General features: G+C 46.2%; 1 protein-coding gene across 1 annotated transcript in view; it reads left to right on the forward strand.

Annotated features, from left to right (window-relative positions):
• Positions 1 to 12,619, forward strand: part of RSF1 (remodeling and spacing factor 1) — a 61,365-nt gene that overhangs the window by 2,301 nt on the left and 46,445 nt on the right. The gene's annotated exons all lie outside the window — the stretch shown is intronic.

Consider the following 12,619-nt stretch of genomic DNA (forward strand, 5'->3'; position numbering starts at 1 on the left):
GTCCCCAAAAAGCTTTTGCGTGACTTGTGCGTTGTGATGTTTGTGTTATGGGCTATTTAGTTACACTCTTCACGTTTCTCTTCCCATTTGGGGGGCAGGACAGGTTGTTCTCACTGCTGTACAGCGGCCCCCACAAATGGGGACGCTTTTACCTTCGGATAATGCTCTCTCTGACCTGCTTGATTTTTGCTTGTGTCTGGTGTAGAGAATATTTCCCTGCATTTGCTTATCTTTAAGGAAAGAATGAGAGTGGAAGCGTGGAAAACCAAATTTAGGTGGCCCTTGAAGCTTGATGTGATGATTTGCGTGACGGGGATTTGTGTTTTATTGATCGAGCCAACTCGCTGAGCTCGGTTCGTGGTGCCAGTAGCTGTTAGTGTATTTATGCTTTCGGAAAAACAAATGCAAAGACTAGATTTCTTTTTTTTTACATATATTGGTTCCTGACATGGTGTCTGTAAGGGTATAAACCAGAAAGTTGCTAAGCAGTGTTTGAAAACCGAAGAGCAAGTCCTTTTATCTCTGAGCATCCCTTATTTACCAACTGTTTGTACCTTTTCCTTGGAGAGCCAGAAAGGTTTGGATTTAAGTTGTACACAGTTTCGCTTTTGATACCAGTGGACTTAGACAGAAATGTATAAAACCACCCGAGCTGAAGGTGTTTTTTTCTGAACCTCTTGGAATCTAGACCAAGTTTTAAACCTAAACTGCCAGGTAACAGCTCTGCGGAGCTTCTCTCCGTGCTCATTTTGCAATCAAGGAAGGAAATCGATAGCTTGGGGGTCGTGTCGATTAGCTTTAACCTGTTTTGATGGTCAGCTGCTTCGCAGGTCGGTTTGTTTTTTAAGCACGGGCTCTCTTGTCTGAAGAGTTAATCGTGGAAGATGCCAGTAAAACAGTTTTCTTTGTACTAGGTGTCTCAAGGAGCAGTGGGAGCTCGAGGTTGAATGTTGCTCACTTGTATAACAGTCTTATTTTCTCCTGGTAATTATTCGAACAAAGAGCTCGTTCATTATTAAGTAAACAAAGTATAACCTTCTCGTGGAGGAAGGGGTGCTGCTACCTGGGAATTTCAAGAGACGGCAGCGACAGCAGTGCTCGAGTGCAGAGATTTCTTTCTCGTCCAACGCATTTAGGTATGGAATTAACCAGTTTCGGCAGCACGTTAGGTATTTTAAATGCCTGTGCAGAGGTATGGTCTTGCCAAAATGCACAAACCGAGGTAAAAGATGTGCTTTGGGATCTGGCAGATAACTTAAACTGCGTGTGAGTAGTCAAATGGCAAAGCGGTGATCCTGCCGGTCGTTATTTGGTGGTCTGAAAGAGAGGAGTGGGGTAAGCGTGGACCCGTGGGGGCACAGCTCATCCTGCTGGTGGCTCGCTCGAAAGCTGTAACTAGTCGAAGTCGCGAGACCTGGGGTCATTTGGTGAACGCTTTGCTTTATGAAGAATGATTATTTTGAGTAATGAATAATTGAATAATCTTGAGCCTTGTTCCGTATCGTGACTTGGGTTGGATTGACGAGAGTCTTAAGCTTGTTCCGCCAGGAAGAGATCTGGGTGCTGATTTGGGTGGTGAGAGCCCTACCTTACAACCATGGCTAGTTGCCGTGCCTCAAAGGAAATTGCTTCTCTTAGGATTTATTAAGAAGTGGTGGAATAGATGGTTTTACCTGGGGCTTTTAATGAGGACTGGGAGACGTGGTTACCCTCCGTGTTACTGTACTCGGAGGTGGCAAACCAATACACGTCGTCCTGCTGCATCTCCTTCCTTACGAAGGCAGAATGGTGCAAACTGAGCGAGTAATCCCAGGAAAACGATGCTTGTTCTCCTTGTTCTAACGCACCTACCTTGCCTGTTTTCCCAAGTTTCTCTTGTAACAGCACAGCAGTGGAAAATTTAAGATTTCAACACGTGATGGAGGGGAGCAAGAACTCTGCCTGCGCTGAGGGCTGTGTTTAAGGAACCATGATATCACGTCGCCTCCTTTGTGTTGGTAAATAGCTCGAGAATTGGTATAAATGTTAATTAAGCACTCGGTCTCTTGTGAATGGAAATATTAGTAGAACGTTCGCTTGCACGACAGAGATCTAATTTTACACATGACTACGCAAAACACTCGCTAGTTTGCCAGGTTCCCCGGTGTGTGAATGGGAGAACCTCTCGCCGAGGTGGATCCTGTTCTCGGAAGCGTTCGGCTCCGCTAGCTCATCCCTTTTTGCAGGCTTTTCGGAGCAGTATGGGGCTTGTTTTGTTCCTGATTGAAATTTTAACAAGTAGGCATGCTTTGCATACTGCAGCCAAACAGCGATCTTGCATCGAAGTCTTCCTGGTGATGCTAAAGTTGGGCTTGAAAGCAGCAAGTAGGTTTTGGTGGGTACATCTCCGGGCTGAGGGAGTCTGCTGCCTTCTCCCCAGGAGCTTCGGGATCTCCTTTGACTCTTGCTGACAGATTGAGCCGGCCTAGAAGTCCATCTCTTAATTACCACGTGGATGCGTTGGGTTTGGAGTTTGGTAGTAAAACTCTCTTTCCATGCTGGCTCAGGTTTAAGTGGCGTAAAGAAAGGCGATGTGAGGTGCAGGTGCCTGGGTGTAGGTCCGTTTTTGTAAGTCTTTTCTCCCCTTCCCCCTTTTTCTCTTTACAACAGGTTAGGGGCAGGTAGACTGTGGGAAATCCCGTGGAAGTTACTTATGGTTCCTTTAGTATCAAGTACTCTTAAAAGTTACATTGTACAACTGAAAAAAGTATATATTCTTTGGATCTACCAGGCTTCAGACCTTTTATAAGCTCCTTTATTTTTCTAAATCTTCTGGACACCTCACTTCTTTTTCCTTTCCAAAGGAGAGCCATTTGTTTCAGTGGGTTATGTCAGTTCCCTTACTGTCATTCCGATACCTTTGGAAAGCTTTACAGCATTAAGCTTAAGGGTTCTTACCATTCTCTGAAGAAATTAACAATTAACGATGATTTAAAGCGCTGTTCAATACTTGGCTGCCATCAGCGTACCTGGAGCTCTGTGGCTGTTTAATGCAGCAAACAAAAGCCGACGAGATCTGATGACGAGGGGCGAGACTTTCAAGCTCAAGATGAGGAACGCTCCTACTGAAGAGGGGAATAAAGTAGATTGCTCTGTTGATGTGATTGATTTTCTGGTGTTTAACAAGATCCAGCCTGTTTGTGTACCGCTGGTCCAAAGTTACAGGGTTCGATGCGACTTTTAGGCAAAAGTCCGGATACGTTGCAGTACTTTGCGGTTTGGTCAGTGTTAGAATAGAAAATAAATGGGATATGGAAGTGATCAAAAGCTGTTAATTACTAAATTTTAACTGAAATGGTGTGCTTGTGATTTATCGTCTGGTTTTGGTGTGGAAAGGGCAGTTTAATGTGCTGTCCTCGCGTAAATGAACACTTCTGAGATCCAGTATTGGGGGGGGGTGTTTTGTTGGCTGGGTGGGGATTATTCACACAAAGTGCTGCTGGATCTTCTTCATCAAACATTAAGGGTGGGTATCTCAATATTATAAGCTTCCTGCAGCTGTAAAGATCTATCAACTAGGCTAAAGTAACTCTTTTATAGTTTTGGGAGCCTCTGCTTGTATCTCATCACGCCCTTTCCTGTACGAGTAAGAAAAGTAACTGCTGCTTTGAGTGAGGCAGTCATCCCCTACATGCAATTCAAGCTCACCTGCATTTATAAACAGAATACAGGTGGATCGCTGCTGTACCTAGGGACTGAACCAAAATCATAAATACTTGTCAAAGCCATTAATCCACCTGGTAGGAAACCTGTTAGGGTAATGCAGTGTGCTTAGCTTAATAAAGTATTAAGAAATAAAAGTGTTTATATTAAAGTTTCTCTGTGGACTTGCAAATAAGGGCGTACCTAGTAAACTTCCGAATATATTACTTCTGTTCTTGTTGCTTCACTTTTGAGTATATCGGGGTTCTGCGCCTCTGGTTTGTTTAAAGTTCTGCAGCTCCCCGTTTCCAGTCGTCAGGCGAACTGCTTTTGTGAAGGTGCACTTCGCTGCGTGTAGCTGGAACTGTCAGAGTTTAACGGGCTTAAACTTGGAGCAAGCACGCAGCACGAGTAATTGGTCTTGTACTGACTTTGTGGCAAACGAGGTTAATGCAGACTAAACTCCTCTGGTCTACATTGCAGTCCTCCTAGGTTAGGACTAGGCCAACGTGCCTGTCCACGTGCACTTTTCTTCATTTAAGAAGTGAATGAAGTTTGTCTTGGAATTAATTACTTCATAATAGAGTATGGATGCATCTCTCTGATCTAACTAACCCTGTTCTGTTAGTTTTTCCGTGGCAAGACTTGAGGTATTTATTGAAGACTGAGCCGGCACGTCATCCCGAGTGTGCCCTGGGATTTAGGCTGGGAACGCCATTCCGAGCCCTAGCGAGACTCCCCATCGTCCAAACCTACATTGGAGATGGGCAAACACAGTGCTTCTGGGTAAACGAGCAGTTCCAGTTTCGTGTCAGTAGCACCGCTCTTCTGAAAAAGATCACAAAATGCCACACTGCATGAAGGAAAGGAACTCGGGGTGCAGGTTTCTGGGTGCAAATGAGCTGTGGGGAACACCGCAGGCCCCCTGCTAAAACTCAGCCCCACTGGGGTTTATGCAGGTTTTGTTGGACCTCGCACCCCATTGAGGAAGGGCATTATGTGCCTGGTCGGTGGCTTCGTTGAATTCTCTTCGCATAGCACAGAAGTGGAGAAAAACTTTTCTGGAAAGCTGATATTACTCCCAAGTAATTATGGCTTATTTCTTGACAAGTGTAAGAGTCAGGAATGCACGTGGAAGTTCTTCTGGCCAGCACGAGATGTTTACCGAAAGAAGCCCCATAACCCTATTGTGGTATATCTGCAGGAGGGACCTTCACAACCGTCAAAGTGAGCGGTGTGTGACACCATCACGTGTAAGCTAGGAGCTATGTTTCGTCTAGCCCTTGTTGGTTTTTTTGGGCATGTTCGAAATAGCATCCCCGCTGGAAAACTTCAGCTTCAGCGAGGTTCTTCCCTGCCTGAAGGACTAAACCGTCCAAGCTGTTAAAGCAGTCTAAGCTGCACTTCATCCTAACCTTCAGGATTCCAGAATTTGGGATGTCTAAAACATGTGCCAGTACCCGATATAGTGCTGGAGAGATGGGGGCTGCTTCTCCCAGCTGGCTCTGTCGGTGGGAATCCAGGAAAGGAGCTGCAGGACGTGCTTTGCTGGCACTAGAAAGACTGCTCCAGATCAAGGCAGCCATCCGTCGGCATCTTGTCCTCGGCACTGGTCAGCTGCAGGGGTCTACAGGAGCTGTGAGTTTCTTAGGATATTCTCCCTGCTTCCAATAGTTTGTAGCCCAGGGGCTTCCTGGTCTGTTTTTTCTTTTTACATCTTTGAAGGGAGCTTTTTCCTCTTGTTTGAGATGACTTCAAGATAATGCTGTCTAGTGTAAGAACAGGTAGCAAACGTGTGTGCCCCCACCTGGTACCCACACTTCGGAGCCCGTCCTGAAGCTGACGTTTAAGTTGGCTTCTTTGTGGCCTGGGCTAAACTGAGAAGCCCATGGGAGCTTCTGGAAAACTCAGAGCATTGGTGATAGGAAGATTAAAGCAGAATAACTATTTGTGGCGTTTCCGAGCTCTGCAGTAGCTGATGGATGGCATCCCTCAGGCAGAAATAACGTCTGCATACCTGGCAGGGTTTGGCATTAGTGACTTGGTAATAGGATCCTGCTGGCGGCAGAGGACAGGGATGGCAGAAATTCCTTTGTGTGGTGCGAAGGAGGGGACAGGAGCTACTGAAGGAGCTGGCGAGGGGGGACGGATGACAGGACAAACATCCAGCTGAAGAGTATCGTGGCTGTGCGCTCACCGGTGCCCTGCAGATCACTGGAAGCCTCCATTTCCACTTCCAAACCTCTTTCTGGGCCACGCGACGCCTGCGAGCAGTACAGCTGCCTTCCTCCAGATTTACAGCGGCGGGTTAACAGAGATATTCAACGCTCCACGTGTGACCGCCGTGGCTGGGCCAAGCTGCCGGTGCTGTTCGTGGTTCTCCTGGTGGGACAGAGCAACGCATCCATGGCTTTGGAGTTTAATAAATGATCCGTTTGGCTCCACGTGTTAAAATCGCACTGAGAAATAAATAATCAAGCTTGTACAAAGGCGTGTGTTTTTTCCTTCCTCCAAGCCTTGCAATAACAGCGTTGTTTTTTTTTTTTTTTTCCAGCTGTAGAGTACAGCGAGGTCTGCGGCTGTTCATAACGCCAAGATGTTCTTTCCACCCTGCTTCATTCCTCTCCCTGCTTCTTCCCAAATCAATGAACTCTCCCTTGCTTCAGTTGTTCTACAAAGCCTGACAACCATTTTGGCCTTAACAAGTATTTCGGTAGCCTCTAGCGCTTGTCAGTCCCGCACGCGCTTTGCCGTCAGCCTGATGCAGCTATTTCTCTTCCCCAGGAGTGAAACAAAGCTCTTAAAGCTGGAGTGGCGGAGGATTTCTCGGAACTCCAGGAGAAATCGTGGCCCTCGAACAGTCTGGGGAAAAACAAACAATTCCTCAAAGCGAGGCGAGGCGTGCTTGTGAAGGCGCCGGTGCTTCGGCAGCTGCGCTTTAGCGTCAGGTTTCTCTTCCTCTGCGATCAGGTAGCTCTTGTAGTACCCCAGAGAAAAGTTCTGCTTACCCTTGGACTCACAGGCTGGATTGATGGTTGGAGAAGGAACACCAAGCGAGTCGTGCCTCGCCAGCCTCAGCCTCTTTGTTGTTTCTTTCCAGGAAAACGGCGCTCATCGGATTGCGGCTTTCGGGTATCCACCACAAAGCTTCACCTCCGTGGAGGAGGAGCAGCGGTGCTCGAAAGGGAGATAATTTAAGCTGTCCTGAAGTGGCAAGGTTGGATGCATTAAAACATAACCCTTAGAAGAGGTTTCCCTGAAAAGATGGGAGAGCAGAAGAACCAGCCCTAAGCCAAGGGGTAAAAATGCTGCGGCACGCTCGCCAAGCTAGTAGGGGGCTCTCGATGCGTTTGCCTGACAAATGATTGTAGGGTGGAGAAGATAAGCGTAAGGGCTGAGCGTCCAAGTTGTTCTGCCAAGCAGAAGTCGTGTGAGAGGTGGAAATCCAACCCTGGCGAAGCCCGGGAGAACGTGCTGAGAGCTGGCGGTGGAAGGAAGGGAGCTGCGGAGTCTGGGGTGGCTTTGGAGGGACGAGAGTCCCACATAAAAAGAAAAGAAAGCCTGGGAAATGGGTGTCTAAAATCATTAGCTGCAATAACTAGCACAAGGACACTGCTGAGAACTTAAGTAACTCATTTGCATAAGTCGTTATTAGGCTAATTTGTGATATCCTCCCTGTTCTGCCGCCTTTCTGGCAACGAAGGTGAAATATGATAAAAGTGACGTGTTAGGAAATGATGTCCTGGAACACCCGAATAATACGAAAGCGCGCTGCGTTGCCAGGCTCACGCACTGCCTGGGCTTTCTGGAAGAGTTCGGGAATACAGCTGGTAAAAATATACAAACTGGAGCTCGGAGGACAGGAGTGGAAAACGGGCGGACTGGCACATTTTAACGAGTCTAGCAAAGATGCAGGGAATCAAACGCAAGTAGCTCTTACATCTGGTTTTGATAAACGGTAGGAAATTGTAGTTTCATACTTTTGCTAGTTACGTTGTCCTCCAAAGTAAAAATACTCTGCTCTTTTCTCTGGCTTCTTTTGAAGCAGGGATGCAGGGCTGGTGCTGGGCAGAATACTGCGGCGTGCGTGCAGAAAGTCTTTTAAGGTGGTCACGGGCTGAAATGGTTGACTTGTCTTCCGCAGCACCTTTCCTGATAGGACCAAAATAGAAGCTGTCACGCCCAGCCCTTTCTTTGACGTGATCCTTTGCGGCAGGAGGAATCAGGTGAGCCGGGGAGCTCACAGCCCAACGTGTTAACGCAAGCTGCTGTTGCCAGAGGTCTGTGTTTGTACTGCGGAGTGTGGATTCGGACGTGCTGAGGAGGGGATTTGCCTTCTCCACTCCCCTGATTCGCATCCTCTGTGGCAGCGGGCTGGAGGGACGTGGAGGAGTGCATCGCTCAACCTCTTGGGAGTCGACAGCCCAAGTGGTAATCGCTTCCGAGGGAAAGCGTCGTCCTAAACCTTAAACTGATTAACCGACGGGAAGCGGGTCAGAAGAAAGTGAATTCTCGTCATCGTGGAATGAGTAAAGTGGAATTCCTTTTTTTTTTTTTTTAATGCCATGGGCAGTTAATCTTACTCGCTAGGGAAACAGGAAGGAGATGAGTCCTTAAGAAAACAGATCAAATTGTAAAATGGCTGGTCCAGACCAAGGGGAAACAGCGCTGTGGATAAAACAGTGGTGCGAGCGGACAGCGAAACTGCAAGCGAAACAGTTGTAAGTTTGCATTAGAAGGGGAAATGCTTATGGTGAATACGTCACAGGATTTAAAATGAGCTGCTGAGAAAAGATTCTAGGCACTGGTGTGATGGGTCAGAGGAAAGCACCTGTGTCAGCGTGGAGCTGGAGTTAAAAAATAAAAAAAAAAAACAACTAACAGAATACCAGACAGCATGAAGAGGAGGCAGCGAATCCTACATTAAATTTGGGGACATTTTATTTTGGGTATGTGTATCTCCGTCCCATCTTGTCTGTCCTTGCTGGCCTTCAGCTTGATTTTAGTGCTCGGCGGTGGCTGCTTCACCTGGCAGGGTAATGGGGACAGGTCAGTAGGGTAAGCAGAACAGTACAGAAGTTTCTACAAAAAAAAATAAAGTTTAAAAAAATGGATGCTGTTAACTTCAGAGATTTTTGAGTGTGTGCAAGACAAGGCTTCTGGAGGTTTGCGTTCCCTTCGTATTGTAGAAGCAGCAAAATGGCCTATTAAAATAATTTTAAAAATTAAAATATAAATGCCTTTCACGTGTTGCATAATTACAGCCGATTGCTGCAGGTTGTTGCTGAGGCCAGAGCTCAACAAGGCGTAGATAGCAAATGCTGAGTTGCAGTAAAATACTTAAAAATAAAACTAAGAACGCGAAGTTTCTTGCTTCTAAGTTAAACCAGGCTGTGACGACAAAGAGGATTTAAGCTAACGTGGGGGTGGGCAATTGCAGACGCGTGCTGTGGGGTTTCTGTGCCCACGTTCTGACGCAGCAGATGGTGGTCACCGTCAAACCCAAGTCCTGGATTATCGGCGCCGTGGCTCTGATGCGTTTCGTCGTCTTCTGCTCCAAGTGCTTGGCATAAACACGTTTTCTGCATAGACACAAACTGCGCCGTGGCTTTGGGGTGGTAGGTAGTGCCGACCCCACAACTGGCAGTCCCGGCTACCCGCGTGAAGCTGCAACAGCCCCAGAGTTATAACCGTTCCTTGCAATTAAAAGGATTACGTTAACGGGGGTAGACATTTTAATGTTGTTAGCAGGTCAAAACATGAGTTTGCTTGGAGGATTTTTACTTCGGAGCTACATGTTTCAAGGAACGAAGCTTCTTCGAATCCCTGCGCTGTCTGCGATTCAATTACCAGCTCACGTAAGGACATACGCAGTTTGCTCGTCTCATGTCTGCATCATGTCTTTATTTGAGACCTAAGGTTAAGGAAATTGGTCAGAAACCACACCTGGTTTTTATTTGCTACTAACACTTCGTCAGACAATTGTCTCGGGCAGTTTTACTTCTCAAATTTCTATTCTCGCTCGCTCCCTGGTTTTCCTAAAAATAACACTGGGGAACTGTTTTTGAACAGCCTCCAATCCCGCGTTAATTGGATCAGACTTGCAAACTTTGTGCTTGTGAGTTCGTCTGTAGAATTACTTCATCCAGCTTTATGACAGTCAGAGGCATCCTCATCAGCCTCTGAAATGTGGAGTCTCTTTCTGAATCTCAGGTATTTCTTTAAACTATTTTAAATCTTCACTCGAACTGCTGTTAAGGTATGATGATGAACTGACATTACCTTGGAGCAGACCAAATGTGCAGGTCCTTGCTGAGAGGGAAGTGCGCTCCGTGCTGCAGAATGAGTTGTGTTGGCTTCATCTTCAAACTTTGCTCATGCTGATTCTTAAATCTTGGGCTCACACAATGCTCCGATTTGTAAAGAACCAAATGCTTACTGAGTAACGCTCAAGTTTCCTACGCAAATTCATCAAAATCTTTTGCAAAGCATCGAATGTACATCTTCATCGCATGGTTATATTCCTGTACTTCTTTAGGGTCCAGTAAACTAAAAACATTTCTTGTATTACAGGACCTAAGTTCGCAAGACTGAGTTTTCTAGAAGTGGTTATCTGCAATATTTGACAGTTATAGAGAAACAGCCAAGAAACAATTCACCTGTTAGCATCGCTCCGTAAAGTTACTGTTAAATGAAATGGGGCAAGGTTTCTAGCTAGCTGCTAGGCTTGATAGCAAATTCGATGCAGGAAAATGAAGCCTAAAGGTGTTTAAATGGGACTTGGGTGAAGTCTCCGCACAACGACTGGAGAAAAAACCATGCTCTCTGAAAAGTCGAACCCCAAAAAGGGCAGAAATGTCTTCCTGGTAGAGTTCGTCTGATATATGAAAATGAAAATAAAACTCAAAAAAAAAAGATTAAAAACCCACAATACTTTGTTGTATATTTTTTCCATTGAAGGCGGAGGACTGATAACCTAACCTGGGTAATGAAACTTGTTGCAGAGAAGGGATTTTATTTATCCTGCTCTGACCATCTTAATATTGCCTTTTTATTCAAGTGAGAGATGTAGGAGAAAGTGGTTTTAGAGGATCATCAACATCCTTCTTCTGTCAATGCTGAAGAAAACTCTCAGCTCGGCACCTGAGAAATTCAGCAAAACCAACACCAGAGCGATGTTTCGAGTAACTAAACAAAGTGAGGAGTTAAAAAGCATTTAAATTTGTCCTTGTTTTCATATAATGGACTGAAAAATGACTTGCATTCAGCTTATCCTCCAACAGAGCACTGTTAAAGAAGCTCATTTCATTTGTTACGTGAATAAAGAGGACTCTAAATGAAGCTGAAGCCTTCTTAACTCCTGAATGTGCAGTTCTCTGTTGTGTTTAATCTTGATCTTCGCTTGTTTCGCTGCACTGAGGCTACTGATTTAGTTTTAGTATAAGAGGGTATGTGCTCTTTCTCTCTAAATTAAACGCTGCCATGCTCAAAGAATTGATTTTGTCTGCCAGAAATGTCTGTGCATGGACAAACCTTGTGAACCAAGGCTGGGTTTGCAATGCTAATTCTGTGTCTGAAGGGCAGTGTAAGAGTTTAGGGGGCTGTTTAAGGATGAGATGTAACCCGCAGGAGCTGCTAACACCCCTGTGTCCATCCCCAAGACCTTACATACCTTGGTTTTCACTGAAAAGCTTGCCAGGAACTCCACAGCAGAATTAATCTGACTGTATTTATTGACCACGGTCACTCCGACCTCTTTCAGACGTGTGCTTTAGGATGAGCTGCCTCTAGAAGCGTGTTTCTGGCCAGGGGCTCTCGATGGATTATCTGCAACTCGCTCAGGTGTAAATATCTGCCTTTGCTTGGATGAGTCCTGCTGCTGTGCTGCTCCCCTTTCCTAGTTTTTAATGGCAAATACCTAAGAAATTCTGGGAGCTATGAGTAGGATCTAAAACTCAGGCTCCTTTTTCACTCAAACGAGAGTCATGTTTCCTTTTCTTGTCCTTTCTTTGGCCCCTGGATCTTGCGTTTCTTTGCTTGCTCTTTGCTTTGTGGCTGGGACACCACCCTCTGAGGAGCGAGTGGTAATTTTTAACCTTCTGAAAGAAGGCATTGAATTCAACTTCACCATTTCTTGAATGCTTATGGAACTACTTAGTGCTGGTGCAAGAGGCAAATGTTGCCATCCTCACTTGTTTCGCTTGCTTCCTTTTTGGTGTTTGATTCCTTTTTGGCGAGTGCTTCTTCCATTACTGTAACAGCCAGCAGATGCCTCATCCCACCCGAGATCTCCATTTTGCTGCTCACCTCTCCAGAGCCGGGTCCTGTTTCCAGCTGCCTGCCTCTTCAGCATCTCCTGTTGTACAGCTCAAGAATCCCGGCTCACCAACCCGCTGTGAAGTTCTCTGCTGCTTCCTAACTCCGTAAGACACACAGGTGCCTAACAGAGGCACGACAACGGGTGTCTGTGGCTGGTTCCGTGTGGTTCATGGGCACAGCACGCACACTGTGCCCGTTTGCCTCTCACCTTCATCACAGATGCTCTGTATTTGAGAGGTATTGAGCGCTAAAGAGGGAAATGAGGAGGCTTTCCTGCTCGCAGTCTAAAAGTCTTGGATAGTTATCACTCGTGTCTTAGAGACTCAGCAAGGAAGAGACTCCCAGAGTCATCCCTGAGGATCTCGGTTGCTGATTTTTCCCCGCCAGAATGAAAGCTGCTGGGTCTTCACGGTTATAGGCTGTGGGCCCAGCGGCTTCGGAGAGTCAAGTGCTTGCCTCTGACTTGCTGCTAGTTAATCAGCAAGTCAAGTGGTCTTGATTTGAAATAGTTGAAGTGCGTGATGTGGTCATTGGGAGTGATTTACCGTGGAACAGCAGCAATCTGTGACAATTTCACGTGGCTTTCCGGTCCTGTTTTTGAGTGCCCTCTGCTTGTTTG

This window comes from Cygnus olor, chromosome 1 (genome assembly GCF_009769625.2).
Source record: "Cygnus olor isolate bCygOlo1 chromosome 1, bCygOlo1.pri.v2, whole genome shotgun sequence".
Taxonomy (NCBI): Eukaryota; Metazoa; Chordata; class Aves; order Anseriformes; family Anatidae; genus Cygnus; species Cygnus olor.